The 16,429-nt window shown below is 44.4% G+C and overlaps 1 long non-coding RNA gene across 1 annotated transcript in view; it reads left to right on the top strand.

The window, feature by feature from the left end:
• The first annotated feature begins 8,192 nt into the window (after positions 1-8,192).
• Positions 8,193-16,429, top strand: part of LOC113986925 — a 43,456-nt gene continuing 35,219 nt past the window's right edge. The window contains exon 1 of the long non-coding RNA XR_005566375.1: positions 8,193-8,321. This is a non-coding gene — a long non-coding RNA (uncharacterized LOC113986925). The remainder of the gene's footprint in view (positions 8,322-16,429) is intronic.

The raw sequence follows: 16,429 nt of genomic DNA, 5'->3' as shown, positions 1-16,429 counted from the left end.
AACCAAAGTTGGTCAAAACCTGCAGGTGGAAGAGGTGCAAGGATATGAATCTCAGAAATGGTTTTCTGTCACGTTGTGCAGCTTTAGCAACAAAACTTTGACAGTTCTTTTACTTCCAGCACTTTGATACCAGAATACCTAAGTTTCTAGTTGTCAGAGTGGAAGAACACTGTATCAAATAGAACTCTCTTAGACAGTCTCTTTTTTCCTGATTCTTTCCTCGAAATGTTTATTTTCCCAGAAGATGCAGGAGATCTCCCAGGCGAGTTTTACAACGACGTATGACCAAGGGCAGAAGCTCAATCGCTTCATCAGACTTTTTTTCCCAGAAAATCTCGTTAACAGATTTGTCCTAGAAAACATGGAAAAATAATGACAATTTAAAAAAAAAACCCAAACCCACAAATTGTGTTTCCCTGTAGTTTTCTCCTCTTGAAAATAACCTCAAAAGTGACTGCTCTAATCCCGTTGTAAATCACGGCTGTAACTCACACGAGTTATGAAAAGGCCCAGTGCTGTAAAGTCTTTATGGACCTTACTGTGCACTGAATAACTTGTAAGATGTGACAAAGTCTGTGGGATTTGAGGATATTTATGGAGGAACCTGAGCAGAGTGTGGCCATTCACCTCAGATGACACTGCCAGCCCCCGGTGACGCAGCGAGGGGCACACAGATTGTGTCACCAGCCTGGGCTCCTTCTCTTGTAGATTCCTTGCAGGGCTGTGTTTCAAAGCTGATTTTTATTTCCATGTGCATTACTCTGATGCTGTGTCAGAGTTATGGGAGCCTTCCCCCGGGGGCACTGTCAGCCTCCAGATTTATGGGTAGCCTTTCGTCAGTGAAAAGCTACTGGTAGCAGTAAAAGGAGGGAGTGAAACCAAATGTTTTAAGCCATTCATCTGCTTGTGATGACTTCATTACTGGAGAGTTAAAAGATGAAGAGTTTCTGCATTGGAAGGGCTTCAATCTGGTCACTGCTGCTATGCAGAATCTGTTCTCTGCACGTGCTTTTATAGCCCCCACTGCCCCTCTGTTCCTGTGAGATGGTGAATATTATGCTTCTAATTCCAAGCGTTTGGGCTCAGTTCTCAAATCGTCTGTTCTCCAGGCCATGCTCATGGACCAAATCAGTGCTGGGTGTGTGGATGCTGCTTTCCATGGTGGTTGTAGCTGTGCCATGAGGATATTCACCTCTGCTCTGGAGATGGGCTGGGAGAGCTGGGAGAGGAGAAGGCTCCAGGGAGACCTCAGAGCCTCTTCCAGTGCCTAAAGAGGCTCATGAGAAAGAGGGAGAGCAACTTTTTACACGGGCACAGAGCAATAGGGCAAGACAGGATGGTTTCAAACAGAAAAGAGAGAGATTTAGGTTGGACATTAGGAAGAAGTTCTTTACTCAGAGGTTAGTGAGGCCCTGGCACAGGGTGCCCAGAGAAGCTGTGGCTGCCCCATCCCTGGAAGTGTCCCAGGCCAGGTCGGATGGAGCTTGGAGCAACCTGGGCTAGTGGAAGGTGTCCCAGCCCGTGTTGGAACTGGATGAGCTTTAAGGTCTTTTCCTACCCAAACCATTCTATGTTTCTATGATCCCACATCTGTTAGGACTCCAGTGGGATTTGCAGGGAAGCACGTATTGGATCCTTTGTGGTTTAGACATCTGCGTGAGGTGCAACTGAAATAGAGCCTGGAGATTTACACTGGGGGATTAACCTTGGGAAGGGAGGGCTGTTATGTCTGTATTTCAAGTGATCCACAGCTGGTGTTGTTCAAAGCTGATGTAAAGTTCAGACCCCTGCTGGGCCATGGTCATGGCTGTGGGTAAAAGTCTTCTTTGAACCAATTGATTCCAGTTTTGTAAAACGAGATGGGAGGAATCTTTCATTTGATTCCAAATAACCTCCTAGAGAAGAAAGTAGACCTTATTTAGAAGAAAAATAAAAATTGCAACAACCAAAAGGAACAAGTCTTCCCATGAATATTTGTTGTGATGGTAAAATCGTGGGCTTGAGTTTTCAGCTATTGCAATTGAGTAAAGGGTCAAGATGACCTGTCTGTGTCATTCTTTACATGCCCTGATCTTGCAAACTCTTCTACAGAAGTTCAGCCCTTGCCTGGGGCAATTGTATAATGGAAGTATGTGAAAATATTTGCTAAGTCAGGATTCTACCCTGATCTTTTTCTTCTGTGCAGAAGAAATACCCTTTTATTTGCTTTTTCCCATCTCCTTTCACAAAAGGTATCCAAACCTCAGTGACATTTCTTGGTGCTCCCTGACAACTTCTCTGTCACATGGCTTTACATGGAGAAAACCATTCAGGTCATAATTAGAATTTCTTTTCATGGACCCAGTTTTACCAACCTGAGTGCCCCTAGTGATGTTCATATTCCAAGTGCATGCTTAAAAGTCATAGAAGACCTAAATAATGGCTTGTGTGCCCAAAAGCTTATCTATATTTTCCAGATATGCAGTTGGTCAAATATAACATATTACTTAAAAATGGTAGCCTGCTCAACATTTAATTTTGCTGATTTTTCTGGGTCTGGGCATACAGGGAAGGAAGACATTTTTTACAGTGAGGGTGGTAAAACACCAGCACAGGTTGTTCAGAAAGGTGGTGATGCCCCATCTGAGGAATCATTCAAGATCAGGTTGAGGGTCTTTGGGTAACCTGCTTTAGATGATGATGTTCCTGCTTATGGCAGGGGAATTGGACTAAATAACCTTTAAAGGTCACTTCCAGCCCAATCTGCTCCTTCATTCTGTGACACAGGGCTTGTCTGTGGCAGGTCGATGCAGACATTTGGGCTCCAACTCTTTCCAGGCTCTGGGTTGGAGTGAAGAGAGCAAGCTGGGAGCTGGGAGCCGTTTGCTTTGCACGTGGGAGTGTTCACACTGTAGATTGTGCTTTTTTAAGCAGCTTTTTAGCCCGGCTGCAGGAAATGCTCTGTAACACACCTGCAGTGTTGGCACAAAGCTCCCTGGTGAAGCCCATGCTGGCCTGTCCCCAATGTACTGTTTAAATGAGCTTCCACCCCAAAATGTTGTTTCCATTGTATTTCCACATCTTTATCTCAGCACAATTGCTGATGGATGTGATGAGCAAACAGTACAATTTTACAGCCTGTGTCTGTTCCCTTCCAACAGGGACATCTGAACCCTCACTGGGGTGCAAATGCAAACCTGGCTGCACAGGTTGGTTTGAAGGGCAGGTCCTGTCTGACCAATCTGATCTCCTTTTATGCCCAGGTGACCCACCTGGTGGATGAGGGGAAGGCTGTGGATGTGTCTACCTGGACTTCAGCAAAGCCTTGGACACTGTCTCCCATGGCACACTCCTGGAAAAGCTGCAGCCATGGCTTGGACAGCGGCACTCTGTGCTGGGTTAGGGACTGGCTGATGGCTGGGCCCAGAGAGTGGTGGGGATGGAGCTGCATCCAGCTGGGATCCGTCACCAGTGGTGTCCCCAGGGATCAGTGCTGGGCCCAGTCCTGTTTAATATCTTAATTGATGATCTGGATGATTTGAGTCCACCATTAGCAAATTTGCAGATGACACCAAGCTGGGGGGGAGTATTGATCTGCTGAAGGCAGAAGGGCTCTGCAGAGGGACCTGGACAGGCTGGATCCATGGGCTGATTCCAAGGGGATGAGGTTCAACCAGGCCAAGGGCCGGGTCCTGCCCTTTGGCCACAACAACCCCCGGCAGTTCTACAGGCTGGGACAGAGGGGCTGGAGAGCAGCCAGGCAGGAAGGGAGCTGGGAGTGGGGATGGACAGGGAGCTGAACAGGAGCCAGAGTGTGCCCAGGGGGACAAGAGGGCCAATGGATCCTGGCCTGGCTCAGGAACAGGGTGGCCAACAGGTCCAAGGAAGTGATTCTGCCCCTGGACTCAGCACTGGTGAGGCCACCCCTGGAGTGCTGTGTCCAGCTCTGGGCCCTCAGCTCAGGAAGGACATGGAGGGGCTGGAGCAGGGCCAGAGGAGAGCAACGAGGCTGGGGAAGGGACTGGAGCACAAGTGCTGTGAGGAGAGGCTGAGGGAGCTGGGGGGGCTCAGCCTGGAGAGGAGGAGGCTCAGGGGAGTCCTCCTGACTCTGCAACTCCCTGACAGGAGGGGGGAGCCAGGGGGGAGTCGGGCTCTTCTCCCAGGAACCAGCAGTAAGACAAGAGGGCTGGGTCTTCAGCTGTGCCAGGGGAGGTTTAGGTTGGATATTAGGAAGAAATTCTTTCCAGAGAGAGTGCTCAGCCATTGGAATGGGCTGCCCAGGGAGGGGGTGGATTCTCTGTCCCTGGAGGTGTTTAAGGTGAGACTGGATGTGGCATCAGTGCCATGGGCTGGGAACCACGATGGGGTTGGATCAAGGGTTGGACTTGATGATCTCAGAGGTCTTTTCCAACCTGGTTGATTGTGTGATTCTGCGATTCTATGAACCCTTGTGCACATGGGATTTTTTAGCCAAAAGCACTTGGGTGGTAGGAATTGGCCAGTTTTGAGTGACTGTTTGAACCTGGAAAATGCACATATCGGTGAATATTTGATCTAAAAACTGTATCAACTGGCTAGAAAGGTAATGCTCCTTGGAGCAGAGGGGTCTGTGAGTTCACAGAGAGGTGAAAGGGGAGGAAAGTGGAATCAGAAGGGAAGGTGAGTAAAAAGCTGCTCATGGCCCCAAACCTGCCAGAGCTCAAGGGGTGTTTGGACAACACTCTCAGGCACACGTGGGTCCCTTCCAGCTCTATGATTCTATGATCAATCTTGGGTTTCTTCTTTTGTATCATATTGCAAAACCCTTGCCCTTATTTGAGGGGATTTTTGTTGATTTGCTTTTTTTTTCTCCTGGTGGTTTCTTGCTTTTGTTTTTTGGGGTTTTTCTTCTGGCATGAAAGAGAGGTTTGCTTTTCCATTTTGTTCATTGTTTTCCTAATTTTCTTCTGGGACTCATCAGAGGCTGATTAAAGCAATCAAACTATTTTCCTTACCTCCAGCAAGCTTCACATCTGGTTTTCTCTGAACATTTAGATTTAGAAGAGTTTATTTTCCTTTTGAGCTCCTAACAATGGAGAAGTAAATTACTTTAATAGTAGTATCTTGAGAGGGTTCTAATTTATTTCTTTAATGATGCTAAAATGCATGAGGAGAACTTTAATATATGACTTTTAAATTGTTGGTTATGGGGACTTAGTCTTGCCCAGCACTGAAATTTAACCACTGAACTTTAGCTGCAGTTCAGCAAATTATATATGGAAATAGTTAACATGTGGATGTGGCCTTGATTGCCAAGGGAATGACAGATTTATTATTTTTATTATATCTTTAAAACCAAAACAAAGGCAGACATTTGAAAGTTTGTTGACTGTCATCAGAGTGCTCTTTTCTGTGCCTTTTCCTCTCTGCTTTGGCTTCTCATATTTCATATATAAGGTGTTTTAATCCTTACCCCAATTGCTGGCTTTCACAAACATTCTTCCTGAATGTAAATTTGGAAAATGACAGGTGATGGGAAACAGTTTTCTTTCTTTTTAGTCAGTTTTTTGTGATGTCATATTAAAAGTCCTCATGGAAATTTGATTTCCCGGGGAACACTCTGTGTGTTCAACACTTTTGAGGGAAAGTCATTCCTTGTCACAGTTGATTTCACTCTGTCAGACATTTCTCTTCATCCAACAACAGAGAGAACAGTGTGAGATATTCATACAAAAAGTCTGCCATAAACACTGGGCTGGGAGGGACAAGTTGAAGTTTTCTTGGACGGTCTGGCAAATTTGGACCAACTCAAAAATAAATCAGCATCATTATACAGAGCTGAAAACAACTGCTTAGAAAAATGAGGTGCTAAAGTAGGTGAACAAAGACCTATGAAAAATAGAAAACTGTGTTGCAGCCTCAATAGCTCGCTGACAAATCTTCATCTCCACTCTGCTGCTGAGATCCTGCTTTGAGAAGGATCACAGAACCCTCAGGGTTGGAAAAGACCTCCAGGACCATCAAGTCCAACCTTTGGGAGAATATCACCATGCCCATGAAACCACAGGATACGGTAGAAAAAGAGGGAATGCAAGGGAAAAAAAGCCAGAATTAGTGGATGCCTTGAAAGACGTTGAGATTTTCAGATGGTGAGAGACTGAAAAAGTTATGAAATTAAATGTGGAGGTTAATTAGGATGGCTGGGGATCTTCCCATCTCAGCCATCAGGTTTCGGTAAAGGAATAGCAGCAAAAAGGGAAATAGTAAAGAGCAAAAAGGGGCATTTGGAGGGAAAGGAAAGAACCACCCTGAGACAATCCCCAGTGCTGCAGGCAGTGCCCTGCTGGCCCAGCCCCAGGGGTTCCTTTGCCATAGAAGTTTCCTGACAGCAGGTTAGGGTTGAGTTCACAGAACACGCAGCAAAGACAGGCGCTTTTTAGGCTCTAAAGGGCATTATCAAGGTGTGAGAACATGTGAATAATACAAAGAAATAGCTGCTACTCATCCTCAAACCACAAAATAATTTAAAGTAAAATTAATGCAAGCAAAGGTCTCTCCCCAGAACAAACCTGGAGCCCAAAACAAGCCTCATTTGGGGCCTAACCTGAATCTCACTGAATTGCAGTTATTTTGTTCAGTTTGGGGGGAATGGGCTGATAATCTCAGTCCGCCTTTTTGGTGAGGACCTGTTGTACACCTCTGAGCTTCTGGGTGGATAATGACAGGGCCAAACCTTGCAGAGAGTTTTTGGGGTTTGAGTGGACAACCAAATTCCTCCATCCCCTTCCAGTGTTCTCCCATGCTCCCCTGGGCAGCTCTTTGCCATCCCCACCCAGCACATCTGCCCTTGTTTTACAGGCAATTAAAATATGAGAGAAGTTGAGTGAGAGCTTTATATGTATATAAAGCTTTATATAAATTTTATAACACTTTGACAGTGTTATCAAAACCTGACTTTGCAGAATGCAAACACAACACAAGCTCAGTTCCAGCTGGGTTGGGCTTGGCCTTTGTGTGTGGAGGGAGGTCCTTGGAAGCATGAGAAGGGGAAAACCAGCATGTTTCTGTTCCTCTGTTGTGTTCTGGTCTTTGAGTTCTTAGACCATTTGGGGATCAAATTTTCATGCTTTTCAAATGCAATCACTAAAGGCAAATTCTTGAGCACATTCAAAAGAACAAACCCAGGAATTTTTGATTCCCCATGAAAGGGGAAGGCTATTTCTTAATAAGGGAGATTTCCTTGTGTGCACTGAACTGAACTGAAGAACTGGGAGAGAAATCATTTATATTTAGTGATTCTATGGGTTCAAGCTGTTCACCTGAGCTGGGAAAACATTAGGAAGCTACCTGCTCATCCAAGCACCTCTCAGGAGGGGAAAAAAAGAAAACAAAAGCATTTTCCACGGTGAAGAAGAAGGTTTAGAAGGGTTTGGCTCCTAGAAATTGAAATAAGACACGTTTAGAGTGAGGGATTACCAGACATGTTATCACTTGGTTTAATTAAGACACAAGTACTGAAATCCAGGCAGGGTCTGCAGCCTGTCATGGAAGAAATGTGAGCATATGATCACAAGGGGTTCATTCCAGCTTTGCTCCCTCCTGGACATTTAAGAGCACTTTGTTTACCCAGTCCTGTTCTGGGGATTTCAGGCTCTTCTAAATCATCGGTTCAACAGGCACTCTAAATCCATTGTAAACACACAGCCAGGAGCACAATAGCTCTGTCACAAGAACCATTCATCCTGAGCCCAGAGAATCACAAAATAGAAATGATTTCTCTCCCAGTTCTTCAGTTATCCAATGGCTCTTCTGCTCAGTTTTCTAATTTCTCATTAGAAGCAGAGGTAGTGCTCCTTTAGTGACCCCGACTATGCCAAATAATCTCCTTGCTCCACTCTAGTTATTTTTAATCTAGTTCTCCATCTTCTACTCCAAAATTTTGCCAGGATCTGAGTCAAGCCAAAGCCCACATAATGGCTTTATTGTCCACAGAGCCATTAAATTAGTGATAATTCTCTGGCTATCCCCTGTATTACTGAAAATGAGCTTTCCCAGCCAACTTCACCAGCTTAACAATTAGCACCTACTTTAAACTGCATTTTTAGCCTTCCTTCAAGGAGCAGCAGATTCCACAAGTATGGAGTGAAAGTGTGGGGTTGTGGGTGGATGAATGACTCAACCAATCTGCTTATTCCAGAAGGATTCCTGGATTCCTGCCTTAAGGTACTAGAAGGGGAAGGAATCCTTCTCTCTCACATCTCAGTTATGAGAAGCTCCCCTTCATCTGCCAACTTTGCGGCGATTGTTTAGACTGTTTAAGTTAAAACAACTTCAATACCTGTCCTCTGATTAGCTGGTGGAAGGTAAGATGTTTTTTTAAATCATTATTAGATGGATAGTGTTATTAGGGGGAGTAATTACAGGGCGCTCCACAGAGCCTGCTTGGAATTTAACCTGCCTCTGAGACTATTATTCTCCTTCCCATTTTTAAGTAATTCTAATATTCTGATTTATTTTTAACAGCATTAACCTCTTATAATAGTTTATCCTTTTAAAATTACATGTTTTCCTGGTCCTAGGGCTGTTTAAAGCTCGGGGGCAGGGACTGTGATTGTTTGAAAATGTACTCCTGACTTCATACTGGCATTTAGGGAACTTTATAAATCATTCTAAGAGTGTTCTGGCCTGTTCCTCATTTTCTACATGTTTAAGTCTTTTCCTAGCTCATTTGGGGAAAATCTAAGTTATAATTGTTTCCAGCTCTATTGAACTGCCTCAAGAAGGATGGGCATGTGAGGAAGGGGAACCAGGGAAGGGTCTGTCTTTGAAGACTGTAGGAAAGAGGAAGCTCTGAAACTATTCCTGCTCCATTTTCACTTTCTAGAGAAAGACCTGTACAAAATACTTATCCCTTTACTGTTTTGTAAGAGCTTGTATATTGTTTTGATTAAGAGACATTACTTTTTTGACAGTCCTTCTCTCCCTGTTCATGACTTGATGAAGGCTTTACAGACATGGATACCTGAGATTTCCTATTTGTATTCCCTGTGAAGCTTCTATTTTCTTTGGTTTTGTTTTATTTATATATTTAGGGACAAATTGGCTTTTGTTACAATCGAGCTATCTAAGAGGTGAAGTTATTTTATTTTAAACAGGACATGAGTTAGGAAATATTTGATCTGTGACTGGTGGAGGCTGATGGCAAATTCACCTCTGAAATCCTTTGGGCAACAATAACCCTTCTGGTCGTGGTGGCAATGTGACAAATAAGAACAATGGTCGATTTGTATCTGATGCTAGAACTGAAATAAATTCACTCTCTGGTTTTTCCTGATAAATTTTGAGCAATTTTCTTGAAAGTCAGAGGACAGAACATTTCCACAGTGCAGGTGATGGAGCTGGGAGGTGCTGAGTGCCACGTGATCCCTGTTTGCAGAGGGTGGAAAGCAAAGTGAGTAACAGGAGCTGTGGTGTTGGTGGAGGCTCCCCCCGTGCAGTGCACGCACGGGAGATGGGGTGCAGTGGTGGTGCTCAGTGCTGATCAACCCAGGGTGTTGTATCCCAGTATCCAAGACTGTTGGGGCACCAACAAGCTCTGCAGCCTCCTCCAGCTGCTGGGGCTGCTCCAGCTGCTGAGGCTGCTCCTGCTCTAGGCTGGTTCTGATCCAGCACAGCTCTAACCCAGGATCAGGCTGCTGGGGGGTGCCTCCTCGGGGGCTCCCTTGGATGCCATGGAGAAGGAGCAATCCCTGCTTAGCTGATGGTAAATGGACCTGCCAAAGGGAAACTGGAAGGGGCTGTGACTAAAGGGTAAAATTTAAAAGAGAACATTAAGCCTTTCACTTCCATTCCCTGTGTAATGGAATTTCTAAATATCCTACTCTTCTGCCTGCCTGCATCCTTGACATCCTCAGTGAGAGTTAATCTTTGTTTGAAGGTACCATTTGCATGTTGATGACACGTGTTGGCCTGGCCCAGCTGAAAGTGCTGAATGGCAGGGAGGAGAGACCTTCCTGGCATGGCCACTGGTGCCTGTGGGGAGAAACAGAGGTTTCTGGACGTTCCTTCCACGTCCTGGCGAGGTCATGTTATCCTGACTGTGGCACGGACACGTAGGAATGGTTGGAGCCCTTAGATTTGTATGAAGTAGCTGCAAACTTTATCTGTTGCAATCATGTGCCCCTTTAGAAATGAGGAATGAGATCAGTTGTGTTGCTCTTGTGTGTGTGTGTAAAATCCTGGGATCAGGGACTTGGATGTCATGTCCCATATGGAGGAAAGACATCAGAGCAGCCTTGGATATCTCCACAAGATCAGTGAGAGGACTGGACTATCTCTACAAAGTGCTGTGGGGCACAGCTTTTTCATGGAAGGGGGGAAATCCATGTGTGGCCCAGAAGTGGGAAGTAAGGATGAAGATAAATGTCTGGAAGTGGTAACTGATAAACTGCCCATAGGAAAACAACACACATTCTGAGGAGGAAATAACTATGGACAGATGAAAGAACTGTGGACAAACATCTAAGGAAAAAAATGAACGTCATACATCCAGGATGGGAAATATTGTTCTGGGAAGCAGGAACGCAAAAGGGTTTGGGAGCTGTGGTGGAAATGAGCTCACAGTGTAACACCTCTGTCAGAAGTGTTAACGTAGCTCTTGAATGGGAAAACTGGAGCAACTTCAATAAGAGAGAGAATATTTGTTTGAAAACGGTGTGGCTGTGTCTGGAAGACACTCCAAGAACACCTCTGACTGAGGGGGAAGAGTTCGGGTAAACAAAAAAAAATCAGAGGAATGCAAAAGTATGGCTAAAAAAAAAATCCTCTCAGAGCTCAATGTCTTTATTCCCAAAGGGGAAACGTAGAGTGTCTCAGCTCCTGAGCGTGGTTGGCAGGGCTGGAGGGACGATGGGGTGACAAAAGGGTTTTCAAGCAAGATGACAAAGCTCTAATGAGATGAAGTTGGCAGAAATAGAAACCAGGTCCAAAAAATTTCCAGAATCTGGACTGCTCTGGTTTAGTAACGTTTTAGAACATCTATCCAAAGGCTGATATGACTTTTCTCCTGTAGAAACTTGAAATATATATAATTTTTTCTAAGCAAGATTGTTGGGAATTACATCATTGTATGTGTTATGTGCTAGCTAATGACCAGATCTTCAGTTTTATTTATGATCTTACAATTCTCTGAACCTGTGCCAAGAGTGGGGATGTTCAATTCAGCTCTAGCATTTTGGGGACACATAAAATCCTGGAGACAAAGATGTTGCTTTTACAGTTATGGCTCCAGAGTTTTCCTACCAAATTGATCCACCTCTCCACTTATTTCCAAGTGTGATTTTTTTTTTTTTTTTTGTTTTGTTTTGTTTTTAAATTCTGATGTCTCTGAAACCCCTTTAGGTCAAGGAAAAGAAATCTTATTTATCTCTAGAGTGTCAGGTATTCAGACTTATTTAGGAGCCCACTCTAAATCTTAGGACAATATAGTGAAACAACAAGCTTTGAAATTCAGCACGCGAATGATAAAAAGCTCAGGGTGAATCTGTAACTAATATATACATAGAGATTATTTAGGGATATATACATAAGGTAGTAATTGCAGTGTATGAAAAAATCATCATCATGGCCACACTTTGCGAACGAAGATTTGGGGAGGGCTCTACCCACGTTTGTTACAGGCACACTGGTGGCTGATGAGGCCAATATGAGATAGACACGTCCGATTGCAAAAGGCACAGCAGAAAGACTCCTTAGGTGGTAAATTCTGCAAGACACGATTCTTTCTGCGTTGCCTTTTCTCCTCCAGGGTGATCCTGCTGCATTCTCAAAGGAAATGGCAGTGTTATAGATGGTTTGTCTGCAGACCTCCCAATTGGAGGCCAGAGTAGACCAGTTCTGTTGATCAATATGGCCAAGGCTGAGATGTTGTTTTAGGGAGTCCTTGTATCTCCTCTTTGGGGCTCCTCTCTTTTGGCAACCAGTGGCAAATTCACCACAGAGCAAGATCTTAGGGAGGGGGTGGTTGGTCCTTCATCCTGGAGACGTGCCCTGCCCAGCACAGCTGTGTTCTCAGCAACATGGCCTCTATACCTGTGACAGCTGCCTGTTCTAGAACAGATGGATTGGTCACATCATCTGACCAGTGGATGTTTAGGATTGTGTGGAGGCAGCGTTGATGGAAGCGTTCCAGGAGTCGCAGGTGGTGGCTGTAGATGACCCATGATTCGGATCCATATAAGAGAGTAGACAGCACTATGGCTCTGTAAACACTGATCTTGGTACTTTTCTTCAAACGTTTATTTTGCCATACTCTTTTATGGAGTTTTCCAAAGCTCTCTGTGCCTTTGCTAACCTGTTGTCTATATCCCTGTCAATCTTGCCATCCGAGGAGATGAGGCTCCCTAGGTAATTAAACTGCTGGACTGATTTGAGCTCTGATTGCCAATGGTGATGTGAGGATGATGGGGGACTTCCTGAGGTGCAGGTTGATGGAGAACTTCTGTCTTCTTCAAGCTGACTTCCAGCCCAAAGAGCTCAGCAGCATCTGCAAAGCAGGATGTTAAACACTGCAGAGCTGCTTCTGTGTGGGCAACAAGGGCGGCGTCATCAGCATAAAGCAGCTCCTGGACCAGATGGTTTAAGGTCTTGGTGTGGGCCTTCAGCTGCCTTAGGTTGAAAAGGCTTCCATCAGTACGGTATCGGATGTAGATCCCGTCCTGATCCTCGAGGTCTGCTGTGGCCCTTTGGAGCATCCTGCTGGAAAAGGCTGTGAATAGGGTTGGTGCGAGAACGCAGCCTTGTTTCACACCACTGGTTATTAGAAAGGGCTCAGAAAGTGTGTTGCCATATCTGACTTGGCCGTGCTGATCCTCATGGAGTGAGATGATAATTTTAAGGAATTTGGGGGGGCAACCTAAACGTTCCAAAATCTGCCACAGACCTTTTCTGCTCACAGTATCGAGCCCCTGGCGGGCACCCCGGAGGAGGGGAGTAGAGAGGAGGAACTTTGGAGTGCACAGAGGTTTGCCAGTCCAATTTGGGGGGGGGGAAAGGGGGGTGGGGGTAAAGGAGGGTGGGGGAGGGGGGGGTTGGGGGGGTAGGGGGGTTGGGGGTGGGGTCTGGTGGGCCGTCCCAGAGGAGGGGGGCAGAGGAGAGGATCCTTGGAGCGCACAGAGGTTTGCTGGTCCAATTTGGAGGGGGGGAGGTTGAGGGGGTTGGTGGGGGGATGTGAAAAAATAAGTACATGGTATATTGTGCTCAGATGCCTGAAGTTGCTTCTCTGCTTCTTGATGTAAACAATGGGGTAGGAAACAAGTCTTTGTAGATTCTGCATGGTTTGGGCTCAGAAGAGTGCCTGGGTGGGTTCTGTAGCTCATGGTTATAATCGATCCCAGCAGTGCAGCAGATCTGCTCAGCACAGGGCTTGCTTTCGCTTTATCAGATATTCCAGCTGATAATTCCCTGTGGGTCACTGGGGACAGTTCCCCACTGCAGGTTTACCACCTTTCTAGTTCGCCTTTTAAGCAGACACATTTCCACCCACAAAACCCGCAGCCGTCGCCGCCAGCTCCACGTTCCCGGAGGGTTCCCCCCAGGAACATCCCTGTTACCCTCAACAGCTGGACCCCAGAGCTGCAGGAGCTCCCGGCAGAGCTCCCCAGCCCAGGAATTTAAAACTGTGCTCTGCAGGGAGAGGAGGAAGAGCCTGCGTGGACACCCGTATGTTCATGGGGACGCTCCTATTGACAGCACAAAACCAGACTTCATATTTTGCTAAACAGTTAAAATTATCACGCTGAGTGGATTTGAAATGCTTAACAAAATACTAAAGCAGTGTCTTAATTACTTTCAGGTGAGAATGTGTCAGGTTTTTTTTTCAAAACGCAGAGAAAAGCAAATAGGAAAGGTGCAGTGAGTGCTCCCTGAAGAGAGCACTGGTCAGTGCTGCCTTCTGCTCCCTTGTCGCTCAAATTCAATAGACTTATTCAATTATTAAAACTTATTGCAAATTAAATAAAACTTTAACCACACGAGTCAAAGAAGTTTCAAAGAGGAATAATATGATTTGAAAAAAAACAAACACCCAACGAAAAAAAACCCCAAAAAACAACAAACCAGTCAAGTTTGGTTTTTTTTTCCTGTTAAATTTGCTTTTTTAAAGGAATGCTGTTGAAATTTAAAAATTAATCAGTATTTATTCTATGAAAATATCCTACAAGAGCATTTGCACTGAATTAACAAGGTTAAGTATTTTAATTAAAATAATAATTATACTAATTATTTAATACTAACCCTATTTTGTCAAGGGTTTTAGCAGGTCTTTACTCTGCAAAATTGGGGGGGGGGCTAATTCATGACTGTAGCTCTACTTCTGTGTCTGTGCATACAGATAGAAGGGAATGCTAAAGATAAAAATGTAGATTGAAACTGGGAAAATTCTTCAGTTTTCAGTGAATTGTTTTTTTTTTTTTTCTGTGCACAAAAAAAGAGAACATTTTCCTTAGTTAACTTCCCTCTCTGTCATCATTTGTGTATTTTTGCATTTGGACTAGAATGCTTTGAAAACTTTCTGAGCCTGATTCAGTGGGGGGAAAATAATTATTCTGTGAAGGGGGAAATGCAGCGGGAAGTGGAACTTTGATATTTGGAAAGGCAAACAGGAGAAAAAAAACAAAACGAAGTAACAAGTGGCGACAACAAACAAACAAACTAAAAAACCTCAAAACAGCGAAAAAACCAAAGCCAACGAGCTAACAAAAAGAAAGCTGAAAACCACTTCCAAAACCAAATGACAAATATCCCCTCTCAAACCCAAATAAGCATCGAAAGATTTTTTAGAGAGAGATTGATTAAATTGCCCAAAATGTAGACGGGAGAGACTTCAAACTATTCAAACAAAATGCATGGAATTCTGCACGGGGAGGAGGGGGACAGACCCTACAGTGCAATAACAGCCCTGAGGACCTTTCCTGTCTCGGTCAGAGCATTTGGGATCATTAATGAGACGCCCAGAAACTGCAAAATTGCTACCCGACCCCAAAAGGCCCTTCAGAACACAACGAGGTTTGCTTTGCTTTCGTCGTGTGCCTGAAAGGCACAAGAAAGAGAGACCTGTAAAGCACAGACAGAGAAATAAAGCAGGAGGAAAAGTGGATAAAAAAATCTTGAAAACAGGAAGAAAGGAACCCATTTAGGAAAATAACAAACGTAATAAAATGAGCAATAAAAGTGTTTGTTCTCCAGTGGTTGCAGGCGCTATAAAATCTATACAAGTGCTCGAGAAATTGATGTTGAAAGAGAAATTCTGGTGTTGCAAACAGCAATCATAAATTATCTCTGCATTCCGTACCTTATTAACCGTGTAAAGCAGCTGTTGCTTGCTGAACTTGCACAAATTTATATAATATTAAGAATACTAGTGGAAGATTAGACAATTGGATGTGTGTAGTGTAGCATTATTTCTGTGAGGTGCTAGAGAGAGATGTCGCAGGGAGAGTCAGAAAAATAATTACAGTCTGATGTTCAAAAAGAGATATTATCACTCCTAAAATAAATAAAATCTAATCTCTTTTAATCTTTTTGGAGTGATGAAAGCTTCAGGAAAATGAAGATTTGTTTCAATATTGTATCATGATTTTATTTACTTCACTTACGGGAATAAAATAATGTAGCTATGGATTGGAACACTGTAAAAATACAGCTTAGGAAATGTATGTTGTTAATCACGTAATAAAAGAGAGTGTAGGGATAATATAATATCTAAAAAAATTCAGGGAAAAGCTTGCATACAAGTAGGCTAAACGAAAAAGGAAAACTTGAGACAAGAAAAAAACCCGAAGAGGCAGAAACATCAAATGGAATCGAAACAACTGAATCGCAGCCAGTGCTGCAAAACAAGGGTTTGAAGCCAAACAGAAAACTGGAGCAAATAAATGCAGAAGAGTAAAAAGGTAAAAACATCAAAGTTCAGAGAGTTTTAAAATTTTACTGCTTCCCAGATCAGAAGAGGATCTGCGGGACTATTGGAGGTAAAGGAGGACAAATCTCTGCGGTGCTGCAGCAGGAAAGCGCCGTCGCTCCGGTGCAGGCAGCAGTGGGGAAGGTAAATGCCCTGAGAAGAGTTTAAAGGTTTGGGTCCTACCGAAACAAAAAGCTGTTGTCCTGTTCATCGGGCCCTGAGGCCAACCAGGGCTCCCTTGTCCTGCTGATCCACAGAGGTCTGGGCAGAGCTCGGAGCGGGCTGTGCTCCCGCTGGACCGCGACGCTCCTGCCTTTGTCCAAGCGCAGGCACAGGCATCTACCAAATTCTAATGAGGATGGACGGGCTATTCTACTTTGATTTCTGCTTTTTCTCAGTTCTTTTTTTTTTTCCTTCTCTCTTCACTGTCTCATGGAAAAAAAAAATCTAGTGGAAAGTTAACCCTCAGCCCCTCCTTTTTCCTCCCATTCGAAACCCGCCAGGACGGATCTG

Source organism: Pipra filicauda, unplaced genomic scaffold (genome assembly GCF_003945595.2).
Source record: "Pipra filicauda isolate LSUMZ 115617 unplaced genomic scaffold, ASM394559v2 scaffold707_size140544_pilon, whole genome shotgun sequence".
In the NCBI taxonomy this organism is placed as follows: Eukaryota; Metazoa; Chordata; class Aves; order Passeriformes; family Pipridae; genus Pipra; species Pipra filicauda.
The sequence above is the reverse complement of the archived record's forward strand: the minus strand, read 5'-3'. Positions and strand labels throughout refer to the sequence as shown.